This window comes from Varroa destructor, unplaced genomic scaffold (genome assembly GCF_002443255.2).
Source record: "Varroa destructor unplaced genomic scaffold, Vdes_3.0 BEIS01000002.1, whole genome shotgun sequence".
Taxonomy (NCBI): domain Eukaryota; kingdom Metazoa; phylum Arthropoda; class Arachnida; order Mesostigmata; family Varroidae; genus Varroa; species Varroa destructor.
This window is the reverse complement of record NW_019211455.1, coordinates 51,260,024-51,272,239: the sequence shown is the minus strand read 5'-3', so window position 1 is coordinate 51,272,239 and position 12,216 is coordinate 51,260,024. Positions and strand designations below refer to the sequence as shown.

General features: G+C 44.0%; 1 protein-coding gene and 1 long non-coding RNA gene across 3 annotated transcripts in view; one reads left to right on the top strand and one right to left on the bottom strand.

The window, feature by feature from the left end:
* Positions 1-12,216, top strand: part of siz (Brefeldin-resistant Arf-GEF family protein schizo) — a gene marked incomplete in the record, with an annotated part of 514,736 nt that overhangs the window by 41,827 nt on the left and 460,693 nt on the right.
* Positions 1-12,216, bottom strand: part of LOC111244261 (uncharacterized) — a 63,630-nt gene that overhangs the window by 35,112 nt on the left and 16,302 nt on the right. The window contains exon 4 of one of the 2 annotated variants that reach the window (XR_015322451.1): positions 9,077-9,573. This is a non-coding gene — a long non-coding RNA (uncharacterized LOC111244261). Of the gene's footprint in view, positions 1-434; positions 9,574-12,216 lie in introns of those variants that run through there. The other variant, XR_002670827.2, reaches the window with a different exon arrangement.

The following is a 12,216-nucleotide window of genomic DNA, read 5'->3' as shown; positions in this document are numbered from 1 at the left end:
GAGTTAGATATGTCACACGAGCGCGTCTGCCTACCGAGACAACGCGAGATGTCGAGGTGGGGAGAACCGTCTGAGCGTGAGAGAAAAAAAAAGGGCGGCAGGCAAGAGCTATTGCGATCAGTAGCACGAAGTTGAAGGAAAGGACGAGACGGAAGAGTCGGAGAGTATGAGAATAGAGATCTATCACGCACTTCTGCATCCCTCTCATACTGCGCTGTGTCGTCTTGCTGATATAGAGCGGCCAGTTGAAGATGGGGGTAAATGGCTGCCGTCGAACAAGCGCATTAGAGAATTATCGGTAGAATCAGCAGCGGTCTCAGAATGAAAAGCCATCTGAGCAGACAGAAAAGAGATGTATGCAAACATAACTAAGCTGATTATCTACAAACCACACGTATATCATACAAGGTAGAATTTAGCATAGAATAGGTGAGTGTTGAAGCCAACTTTATTTACAAAATGATTAGTAGAAAAGAGTAACTGCGTGGCGCTGTATAACACTGTGTGGAAAAAAGACGGTCTAGATTATTTATTACTTTAAAATGGATGATGTGGTTGCACTATGTAGTTTTAAGAAAAGAAATGGCATGCTTTCGAGGCCCTATCGTACACAATTAATACGGTAAGCTTATATTAAAACAAACAAACAAACAAACAGAACCCTTCATAACATTATCGCATAGATCTTTTTATATAAACACACTGGAATAGGCGGTAACAGTTATAGCAAATCTTAGTTATAGCGATAGCAAATCTTTCAAAAACTATTATAGGAATGCTGGGCATTCTGCGTAGCTACAATAAATTAATAACAATTTCGATAATATATAATGTATATATATATATATATATATATATATATGTATAATATAATGTAATAACAATAATGATTTCATAAGATCATTTTATATAGCATTATTTATGGCATTTATAATCAAGACCAGTACACTGAAGGATAGATGCGCGTGTACCTTAGGTACATGACCTTGATGAGAGTTTGAAGCATTTTCCTATGCTTCGGGCCTTTCAAACAACGAAAGAATGTCTTCCGTGGCACTTCCATATTGATTATATCAAACTACATGCATCTTCCCGGCTTAGCCTCCATAATTGTCAGATCAGTATTGACGTATTCATATGTACTACTGATGACAGTAAAACTTCCCATCCCATGTTCAATCGCACAAACTCAATTTGCGCATAGCAGAGATAGCCTTCGTTCTCCCTATAGATCTGTCTAAAACTCATTCTTATCTTGATAACAAAAAATAATGTATTAAATATATTTTTAGAGATTTTCGTCAGTAGACAACAATCATCATCATCATTATCTTTTTGTCGATAGCGCCAACATCTATTTTGACGCCTAATTAATATCTCGTTATCCTTTCTCTCAGCAGTAACAGCAGCTCTCCTGTAACAGTGGAGTTTGCGTGTGATGTTTATATGTGACCGTAAGAACGTTGAGGATGAAGACGAAGCAGATTTTATTCATCAGAGAGGCCATAGCTTTTTGCCCTGTATAGCTACCGTTGTGTCGCATCGTTTGACCCGACGTCCTGACCTCTACTATGGCCATCACTGCTCCCACTGGCTTCTCAAGGCAGCTATCCAGAGCCCTCTTATACTGGGCCATTCAGGGTCTATCTCTCAGAGGTGTTCTCATGACTGGACAATTATTCGCACTTACAAAGGACTTAACAGCCCAACTTTGCTTAGCTGAGTCCATATGAGGTCTAACCCTCCTTTTCATACACCAAGCTTCCCGTCCAACATGGATAGTCTCCAAAAGAAGGCAAACCGTCACCGACCTGTTGAGGGCTACCTTCTTTTAGTTTTTAGAATTAGGGGAAAATCACCGATCTCCATTGCGGGCCTCCGTCATCTGCAACAGGAGGAACGTCGTAAACTCCTTCGAGAAAGCGACGGGCCACAGAGAGACCTGCAGAGCACAGGCTTCCTGCGCCCCACGCGGACGACGTATCTCTTACCCGTAGGACTCCCTTAGGGAAAACTCCGAACAGGAGACCACGCAGTGCTCCTTGTAGAGGTATTCATAAAACTCTCTATACTCCCGAATAAATGGTTAAAAAGTAAAAAGCGGGAAAAAATAGAAAATCAGACATGAATCTATCACAAGAAATACCCGCCCTGTAACATTGTCTTCCGCAAAATATATAGTGCACAGTTATTACAAAAGACGAATAAGCCCTTATCTATTACCAAGTTTAGCGATCTGATTGTGCAGTCCAAGTCAGATACGTATAGCCGTATGATTTGAACTTTATAAGACTGCGCATGCGCTTAATATATCAATGAGTATATGCAGTAGAATGTCGCTCTAAATTCTATTGGTTCTCGTTGTTCGTAAAGAATCGTCTAGGTAATGCGGTCTCCTTACCCCAAATGCCGCCGACGTGTTGGTCGTTTTTAAGCACGTCTCGTGCATATATTTAGGGGCGTTCCATAATGTCAAGTTAGCGGGAAGTTAGAGTCAATCTAGTAGGAACTCGGAAAATTGAAGGCATTGCAGCATTGAATAGGAGGAAGGATTCGCGCGGCATGGTGGATGCGAGCAGGCTTAGGCATAGGCGTCCCGTTCCGGTGCTTCTACGTTCCAACCTGAAGATAACATAGGGCACAGTGAATGGAGGCTTTTTGCAGGGGAAAGCAGTTTCGCTGCGCGTGAACGTTTGTTACGAGAAGGGTTGAAGAAAAGATCTCTTCATACAGCTTCATACATACTAAAGAAGGAACTCTTCCCGTCCCTTCCGTTCCTTGTGCGAAGACGTGTGAGTAGCGGAGTGACCCAACATTAATGTAAAAGATGTAGAGAGGAGCCAGTTTTGCACTTCATCTCACATTCCTCAAATTATGACTCGCTGGGGCTGGTCGAGTGATCCGCTGGGTAGAGCAACTTGTAGGGCAATCAGAGATCTTACAGGAGCAATGGTGCCAGTAGTGGCAGTACTGTTCATAAAGCTCAGTCAAGATATAAAGTCTGAGAAGAAAAGCCGAGACACACCGTGAAAGAGAAAGCAATGCGAGAAAGGGGGAATTGAAGACCACGAGACTCTGGTGAATATTCGAATCAAGTCAGACAAGAGGAGCAACAGAAAACGAGGGGCAGCGATGGATGATTGTGCTAAAAGAAGGTTGACGCTTCGCTGGGGGTACTTACACGAAGACCACTCTGACTTTCCTGCAGCTTTAAAGTTGGATAAATGCTGGGCGGTCAGCTGGACACATGCAAGTGCGTTCATCATGGCTATCACACAACACGTGGGAAACTATATAGAAGGCAAACAAGAGCTGTGTTTTTTTGCCACACATATAACATTTATTTAGTCCTTGACAAAACGGGCAGAAATTGCTTTCAATGACTTAACTGTCCGATCTAGGGGAACACTTTCTTCATTTGAAATAATTTCAGATCGTTCTACTCAGAGTAAGCTGAAAGGACCGACGGAAATAATCTATCACGGTGAATGCCACTACGCAGGACAATATTATGATAAAACGTGCGGACGACTCAATGCTGTCCGCAGTCACTCTTTCGTGATTTTCTATTAACGGAGATCCAACGTGTAATCGTAGTAATAATAGCAACACTAATATATGGAACATTATATGAGGACCATTTTTAATCAAGTTCGTCCCTAAAGTCCGTCACGTAATTGACCATATTCCCCGGACGGGGGACGGGCTCAAGTAACTGCACCTTCGAGTAAAGCACTTGACTGTTTCCTAATATCGAATCTCATCAAAGCATTTATGATTGCACAAAGTAAGATTCTGCTGACCGAATACGCACTGAGCCCAAACCACGGGCAAATCAAGTTTATGAAGATTAGATTCGGGATCATTCTGATAAGGACACAGACTGATGTGAGTAATAAATACGTTTGTTTAGCATTTTCAATTAACTGATGCTGAACCGACCCTCGAATAGAAATCTCTACAATAGATCGTCTTCTGATGCTACAGCTGGCGAACCGCTCCAAGTGGGCTTACTTAGCCTGCTACTATACGTCGTGCTCGTTTCTTCCGAATCGATTAGGGTTAGAGACGTAAATGAGGCGTTTAACCGGCGGAATTACCTCGCAGTAGATGCCGGTTAGAATAACGATTCGTTCCTATCCTTACCCAATATAGCCCTTGCCACTATCATAGTTGGGCTATCGGCTTTTCTCTAGTTATTCCAGTTTGCAATCGAAAGACAAAACATATGGTCGGAAAACGTATGTCTCCATTTGCCCCTGGATGATAGACACTGACTCTCATAGAGACGCCATCAATGACACAAGTGATAGCCATTACCTCGAAAGGAAAATAAAAAAAATTGACACTAAAGGAAAAACAGTGGGAAAATGGGAGTGCCGTCTATCGCCCTTCCCCCTTGACCTCGCCGAGCCCTGCGCTCACAACCGCCACTCAGTCTGCTTCTCCTACTAACGGTATAGATTCAAAGGGAGCGAGATGCAAAAAAGAAGAGTATAAGAACGTGCTGGCATTTTTCGTTGCCTCAGGGAAGTGTTCCTTCTGTCTAAAATACATTGGATGCCACTGAGGCTCTTTGACGAAGTCATGACTGACGGCTGTGATATAGTTGCATTGTTGAGTTGTCGGCGCAGGAAGGAGTAAGATCTTAAGCGTCTTTCGGACCCCAGCCAGATTATATCCGAGAAAGGAACTTGGAGTATACTCACCCCGATCGTTCTGTTTATCTGATTGTTACTCTCCTTTCGCTTTCGTATTCTCTCACTTGGAACTGAAGAAGTGGCTGCGTATTGTTGCTCGTCGTCTTCGTCTAGTAACACAATATATAGCCGCTTCGGTGACGGCTAGTCAATGAGCACTGGAGCAATGGGAAAAGACGTCAAGAAAGCCGAGCCAGGCTTGGCAATGAAAGCGACGGCAGTAGCAGCATCGTACAAGTGGGATCTGAATGGGGGTCACCAAGGGGTCAGACAAGTGTGGGAAGTGATAGAAAAACAGAATATGGTTGCAGTGGTTACGGAGTGACGGCAGCTGCATTTAAAACTTACAGTTGTATCCAGAGTTCTCTTATTTCTGTTGCTACTATACTCTACGCACGCGATTCCATCATCAGGCTTATATGTGTGTGTTCTGTCAGGAAAAGTAAGTGTGTGCTGGGACCGAAGAGCCATACTCAGCATGGGGGTCGGCTATGAGGAGGAGGCAAGATGAGTGGGGAACAGGCTGGACGAATGGGTAACTCGTCTTAACCCTCATTCTGGACGAAAAGGGAGCTTCGACCGTACCGACGGAAATGTCTTTTGCCCTTGCTCCATCCTGGCCACCGGCGGCGGCATCACTGCTGCTGACGTTGCTTTCAATGGAAAAGCAAAACAACGATCTACAGATGTGGCTCTAACAAGGAGAAAGGAGGGTAGGACACAGGCTAGTGGGTCAGCAAGCTGAAGGACGATAAGGTCGTTTATGTGATAGCTGTCGGAGTTGCTAACACACAGGGTGGGACGATTATCATATCTATCTAACCATAGTCGCATCTTTGCTACACTTAATTATAATGGTGTGAAACCTTGAATGAAATGGCACAAACACCCATTGAAATTGGTTGTGTCCGATGCTATCTGCCGCTCTAGCTTTTATTCACGTGTACGCATATAGCAGATGATTATGTGGCATACATGAAGAGTTTCCCGTGCTAATTAAATAGTTAAAATCTGCAAAGGGACTACATAAAGCATGCGAAGGGCAACCTACCTTATGCATATTCTGTGACGGCAATATATGGCTATGATAAATGAGCGTAATGCTGCAGAAAATAAATTCCTTCTAATTATTCTGATCTATTTAATGTAAGATGAATCATAAATTTCTATGGCAATCAGTTCCGGTCCTTCGTTATACTTGGTTTCAAGGTGGCGCTTAGTTTAACACATAGTTCACGCGAATCGAATATTGTTATGACACCGAATAGATTTGCAAACTGTGTAGCTATTCATCTAAATAAGCTTTGACTTGTTAAACCTCCGGGACTCTTTGTGACGTGAATGTCTGAACTAATTGAACTGAAAGATTACCTGCTACACAACCTCGTCATTTCCCAGATGGTTCCCTCATCCCTAGGCGGCTCGCAACACTCAGCCTCAGTGAGTTGAAGCACTGATACTCGACTTCATGAACAGTTCGAGTGGTAATAGCAGTAGTACTAGCAGCTAGATAATTCAGACAGCCACCTCACCCAGCCCACAATTGCTTGAGCGCCTTCTCGCCGAGCTCTCGAGCCCGTCCAGCACCCGTCTCCCACGCCCCTTTTCATCAGCATGAAAAAACTAGCTGTGTGCTAGAAAAGTAGCTCCCAATCGAATCCAAGAGATGGATCGCATTTCCGGCGACTTGATTCGGGCTAGTAAGCCCGAACAGCCTCACAGCATCGCCACGTTGACTTTCCCTATCCTGGATTCTTTTGCTGTCCGTCCAGCGGCTTAATACGGTCTGCTCGGATTCAACCTATAGGGATTCTGTTTAGAGTCTACACGGCTAGCGCTGGTCTGGTTAAATATGCACCTCGTACTTTTTCAACAGTAGAATGAAATGGAGAGAAAGCAAGAGAGTAGCAGTGTGTGTGAAACAGACCGTTCCACGTCAATGCTTTCCGCTTATAACAAAAAGAGCAAGTCACTATCCAAGTAAAGGATCGACCGACCTACACATTCAGACTGTCAAGCAGTCAGACAGGCTTGGGATTTTAGAGCAGAACAGGAAAGACTCACGCAGGATGCTAAGGAGGGCGCACTTTAAAGACGAACGATATCGTTGCTGCTGTCGGTGCACCCGCACAAAGTGAAGGATCCACCTCGTACAGAATGAACTGATCGGTTAACTGCCGCTTGACAGAGTGTTCCCCCACAATCCTGCCGATGAAGCTGTTCCAACTGAGTGTCTGTATAAGGAGGAGGCGGCGGCTATCTGAGGGGTAAGTCGCAGTGTGGAACGGCATTGTTTGAAGTTGTTGCTGACTTAACTAGCAGCACACAAAAGAACCTTAGGTAAAAACAGCGTTTGATTCATAGACGAAGTTTCTAGTCCAGCACCTCAAAGCGCTGCGATGAGCAGCAAGCAGAAATTTCACTAAGCCTAAGGTAAATTAAAAAACGGTATTAGTCATTGGTGGGTGAAACTTCAGCGTTTGAAACAAGTTTTGGTTTGCTATTGATAGAACTGACCGATGCCTAATTTGTTGCTTCATCCATTTAATAAACCTTTTTTACAAGAATCTCAAATTTTCCAGCGCCAATAGCCTGTTAAAGGCTTGTTATTTGTAGGACAGTGACAAACATATAGGTCTTGTATACCTGACCCTATTTCAGCTTGCCTCCTAGAAGTTAGATCTGTATACTGTTAATCTTTTAAATAATTTAATTTTAAGTCAACTAATTATTATTTTGTCAAAAGAAAAACAATTGTTATATAGCTTCCAACCAGCGGCCCATTAACAAATAAACCTATCCAACTTCGTTCCATTTTGTCCAGACAAACGTATTATTTTTACTCTTTCTAGATTTATTATAACAACTTTTCTCTATTAAGTAAATCGTGGTTTTTCAAACCTTTCTATCTCAAAATATATCAGTGTTTTTGATAATTTAGAAATGATGCGCCCAAATACTCGTAGCTTCTATAAATATTTAATGATAGAGAAATATCGGAGGTTCGTCCCTCATATCTGTGGATTTTTGGACCAGAAATGAGGACAGGATAGTGGCTCTTGAAATAAAAAACGAAAGTCAGGTTATTGTTTCCTTTTGACCGTTTCCAAGACATACAAGACCTTCCTAGTATAAGTCGTATTTCTTCTAAGCCGCACCTAAGACCGCCTTTGCCAATAACCCGGGTTCCTATGATCCTCAATATTCAATAATACAGCGCTTACTGTCCATCGCAGTTGTTGTTGTTGTTGTTACTGTCCCACCCATGATGCGCAATGGATCGCTTTTATACACAATACCTGTATGTGTTATACATACTATCTTCCAGCATAACGTTTTCGATAGAAATGCGAGATCGGTAACGGAGCTAGCAGAAACTACACCCCGGATCCCGAGGCTTAAGATATTTCATCCTAGTTTCTCGGAACCTGAGCTCTGTACTTATTTGCGGGCTTATCCTTTCTCCAAGGTGGCCTTTCTTGGCTCAGTCGCACGGTCCTGTCACGTTCTTGTTTTTGTCGAAACAGACTCACTGCCCCCCTTATTCGGCTAACAGCGTAAGCAGCAGCCAAGAATGATAAGAAGGAGAGACGTCAGATAAGTGGGACATACAAAGCGAGAGAATGTTTATGCTTACAGTATAAACAAAATGAAGAGGCGTTGCGGCCAATGCTTGCTTGCTAGCTAAAACAACGAAACAACAAGACGCCGAAGACAAAAAGGCAGTTTTATCTATGCATGCTAAAAGAAAGTACCGAAAAGATCGGGGACCTAATACACCACAATCCCTTAGCCACCATTCTGTTTCCAATAGAAGGAGCACGTTAAGATAAACCTTTGCAAAAAAGGCGACACACATACATACACACAACTGCCTGGCTTCTTAATTGTAGACTACGGGGTGCGATTGAGGCGGACGGGGCCCTAATGACATACGCGGAGTGACTGAAAGGACGTTGCGACAGTGTCAACCGCTGTGGCAGAAGCGAATTGCAGCCCAGGTGAAGTGGTACAAGGGCCTTTAACTGAGATGCTATGTGGTTGTAGGTAGAAAGCTGGCAATAACAGCGTGAGAAGCGAAAAGCCAAAGCAATAGAGCGCCCTTCGCAGTTATGGGCGCTCTGTCTGTCCACTTAGGTAGTGATTGTTTTTGGCCTTTGGATCCGTTGTCCTCGAGACCCTTTGATGAGTCGCGCACCCACTTTTCTGGGCTAGCAGGGTTTTTCTACTGCATATTTGCTGCGTGTTTCCGCGTTCCGTGCGAAGATGTGTATGTGTGCGAAACTGTGTTTGTCCCTTGCACAACTCCGCAGAACAAAACACCACATAGGGCCAGTTACTGCCTTTTGTGCTATCTCCCGAGTGTGTCTACCTACCTCTCGACGAATTTTCCATCTTCATTTTCGACAGTACGGGGAACAAATGGCGCCTGCTTGGTTAAGTAGTGGGTGTTAAAACCCGATCCCGCGTACAGGAACTGCCCTGTTTGCTATTGCAGTTGTTAGTGTCGTCTGCTCTCCTTTCTTTTTTGCATTCCCTATCATTCCCTGCACTAATTGGTAGTTTAATCGGAAGCCGAACGCAAAAGGCGCGTTTGCGATTCGCTGCCACCCCTTTGAGTTTGCGCATCCTTTGCCAAGCTAACAATTCTCATCAAACCAGCAAGCGGACAAACGAAGCCGTGGGAGAAAAGAATTCCGCCTGCTAACACTAATGTAACATCGTAGTCCTGGCACTCGTACGGCATTGCTTCCGATTCGAATGGATATCACAGATCGTCAGCCGGTCAGTCCACTTACAGATCTGTGTGCCACTCCGGTTCCCTGCACCGTTCCTTTTCCGTGACTGACCAAGCGTCAGACTGGAACAAGCTCTGCAAAGCAAAAAGAGAACTACAAGGTAAAACTCCCGTTCCCCAGGCCGTCCAACCTACAGTTATAATGCCTAGAACCTATGCGCTATGCATTTCATTTTTCTGATAGCCTCGCTCGCTAAATTCTCCCGTTGAATTTCAATCGGACAGCGTACTACGCGCAGATGTGTGCAGTGATTTCTTCGGAAAAGATGAGTGGAATATCCATACAGTAAGGTGATGTGTGTGACCCTCTAAGTGACAAGGTAGTCTTTTTTGTGGCATCCATTAGTGAGCTACGCGAAGTCTTCTGCCTGCTTTCCGAATGTCAGAGGCAGGAAGGCTATGTACTTGTGAATTGAGCAAGGCAAGTTGAAACTTGTAGGGGAATTGCCTGGAGAACACGAACATATATATTCTATATAACTTAGTTTTCACTGAGGCGGAGACTAAAGGTAAGCAAGTTTGTTTGTTTGTTGTTGTATTTGGAAGCACCCACTTAGGACGAATTACTAGAGCATCGAGTGCTATACACTGTAGCTCTAACATACATACATACATATATACATCGTAATGTAGGTATGGTCTCAGAAATCCATCGTGCGTAAGGCGCTAATGACACTGGGTTTTAAGTATTCAAGCAAAAAGGGTGCGGTTTCAGATGAGGAAACCATGACAAGTAGAAGCTTGCTATGATCGAGTCGGTCTGGCACAAGTGCCGCCGTATTCGTAAAAGCCTGCTGTGTAATTTATGCATGAAGAACTAATGAGAATTGACTGATGGTAAACACGATCGCCAAATGTCACGTTTGCGATAATGAGGCGAGCATGGCCGTGACAAACAATGTAAATGGATGAACAGATGAACTAATGCAAAAACCAACGAGAGGGTCAACGCAAAAAGTGTTTTTAAAACACCAGCATTAGCATTCGAAATGAAGAAGAAGCAAACTATCTAATTCTATGTTATTATTTCGCTTATTTGACGGCGTAAAGTCGTTCTATGCAGTGCTTTTATATTTGTAATGGATCAACATTTGCAGTGCCATATCCGGAGTAGGTTCAAGTTGACGCCAACCTGGTAGCAAGTAGCAGCAAAACTATTGAATTGTTAAACGGAAGGTACCTGAATCTTAAGCTCTTGTAAATTACGTTAATATCGACGACATATTTATTCATTCCTATGTTATACTGGGAGATCTAATTCATATTTAAATTTCCCGCCGGAAAGCAATGGGTGGACGATAAATGAACGGCCATTAGTCATCAGTGATCAGTTAGTTGGTTTTGTCTTATCGTTACTGTCTAAGTGGGTATTCATCGTGGAGTAGGAAGGCGTGTAGCAGGATAACCATGGTAGCATAAAGCAACAGCTTGGTTTGAGTCACTCGTAACTGGCGTCGTTGTTATGTGATGGAAAATTATCGATGATTTCACTGGCATAGTTTCAAGCATCATGTGCCTCGGATGGCTCGTACGCAAGATGTGATAATACGTAATAAAGGTTCTCGGCACGATTCCGGGGACATTGCATTAATGCGCTCGATCCATCTCCATGTCTGTGATCTCTCATTGGTGCCTCGTCCGCCAGGGGTACGATGTTATTTTCGCCTTGCCTATTGCATTACAAAAAACCCCCGGGGAGTGAAAAAAGTCCGGGCAAAGTCTGTCGTTGCATTCACCTGGAAGTGTTCGTCCGTCCAACGTCTTCGACCGGCTTACCGCTGCACACTTTTGCTAAGGTTGGATACTATCTGGATGGCCCATGGTGGCCGAAACGACCAGAATTTCTTTCTTTCCTGTCGACGCATCTGCGGGCGTGTGCATGTGTGCATGTGCATGCGTATTCTGTAGCCTTGCTGTGGCTGTGCCCAGGTCTGCTTTGATGTGCGCCGGGGATCGCCAGCAGCGGAAGAACATTATCCTTTATGTTTTTTAAAAAAGCGAGAAGTGCCTTCTTTGCACGCGCACTTTTCTCCTTTTCTCAGTCGTTGTCGTCATCGTCATAAGCACTACCACTACCGCTAAGAGGGGAAGACAGATCAAGGCAGAGAACATAGGGCATGCATGGTAGCTGTGAGATCTCAGATCCGCGGGCTGCCAGAATTAGGTTAGCGCTAGCTATTTGGAAGAGGGCGTCACTTCGTAGTCCTCCGTTTCCTACATGGCTTCGGCCTTACTCAATCTCTCTTCCTGTTTTCTCACTTCCCCTTTTCTTTTGCGTCTGACGGCAACTGTCTTTCGGCAGCGGTCGCTGGCAGTAGTCTCAGAGTCGTTCGTTTTATTTTATGGTCTTAGGCCCATAGAATGGCGTATCGGGCATGCAAGCTGCAAATACCGGGTCGGTCGCTCGGTGGGTCGTTATTTTGAGCGAAGCTCAACAATTTTTTCTACTGAGAAAATGGCAGAGTCGCCGCTGCCGGAAAGATAACAATGCGTGTATATATACATATATCCTTATTAACCGTCCGCTGGTCATCGTGGCCGTTTTCACGATGAGTGAGAAGGGACCAGAGAGTGGATTAGAAGGAGGAAGAGCGGAAACAGATCGAAGGATAGAAAAAAAGAAAGAGTATTTGTACCGCAATTTACTTGTTTCAAACAGTGAATGCAGTACCTGATGAAGTTCAAAGGAATACATCTTGTGGACGTATATTCCGACAA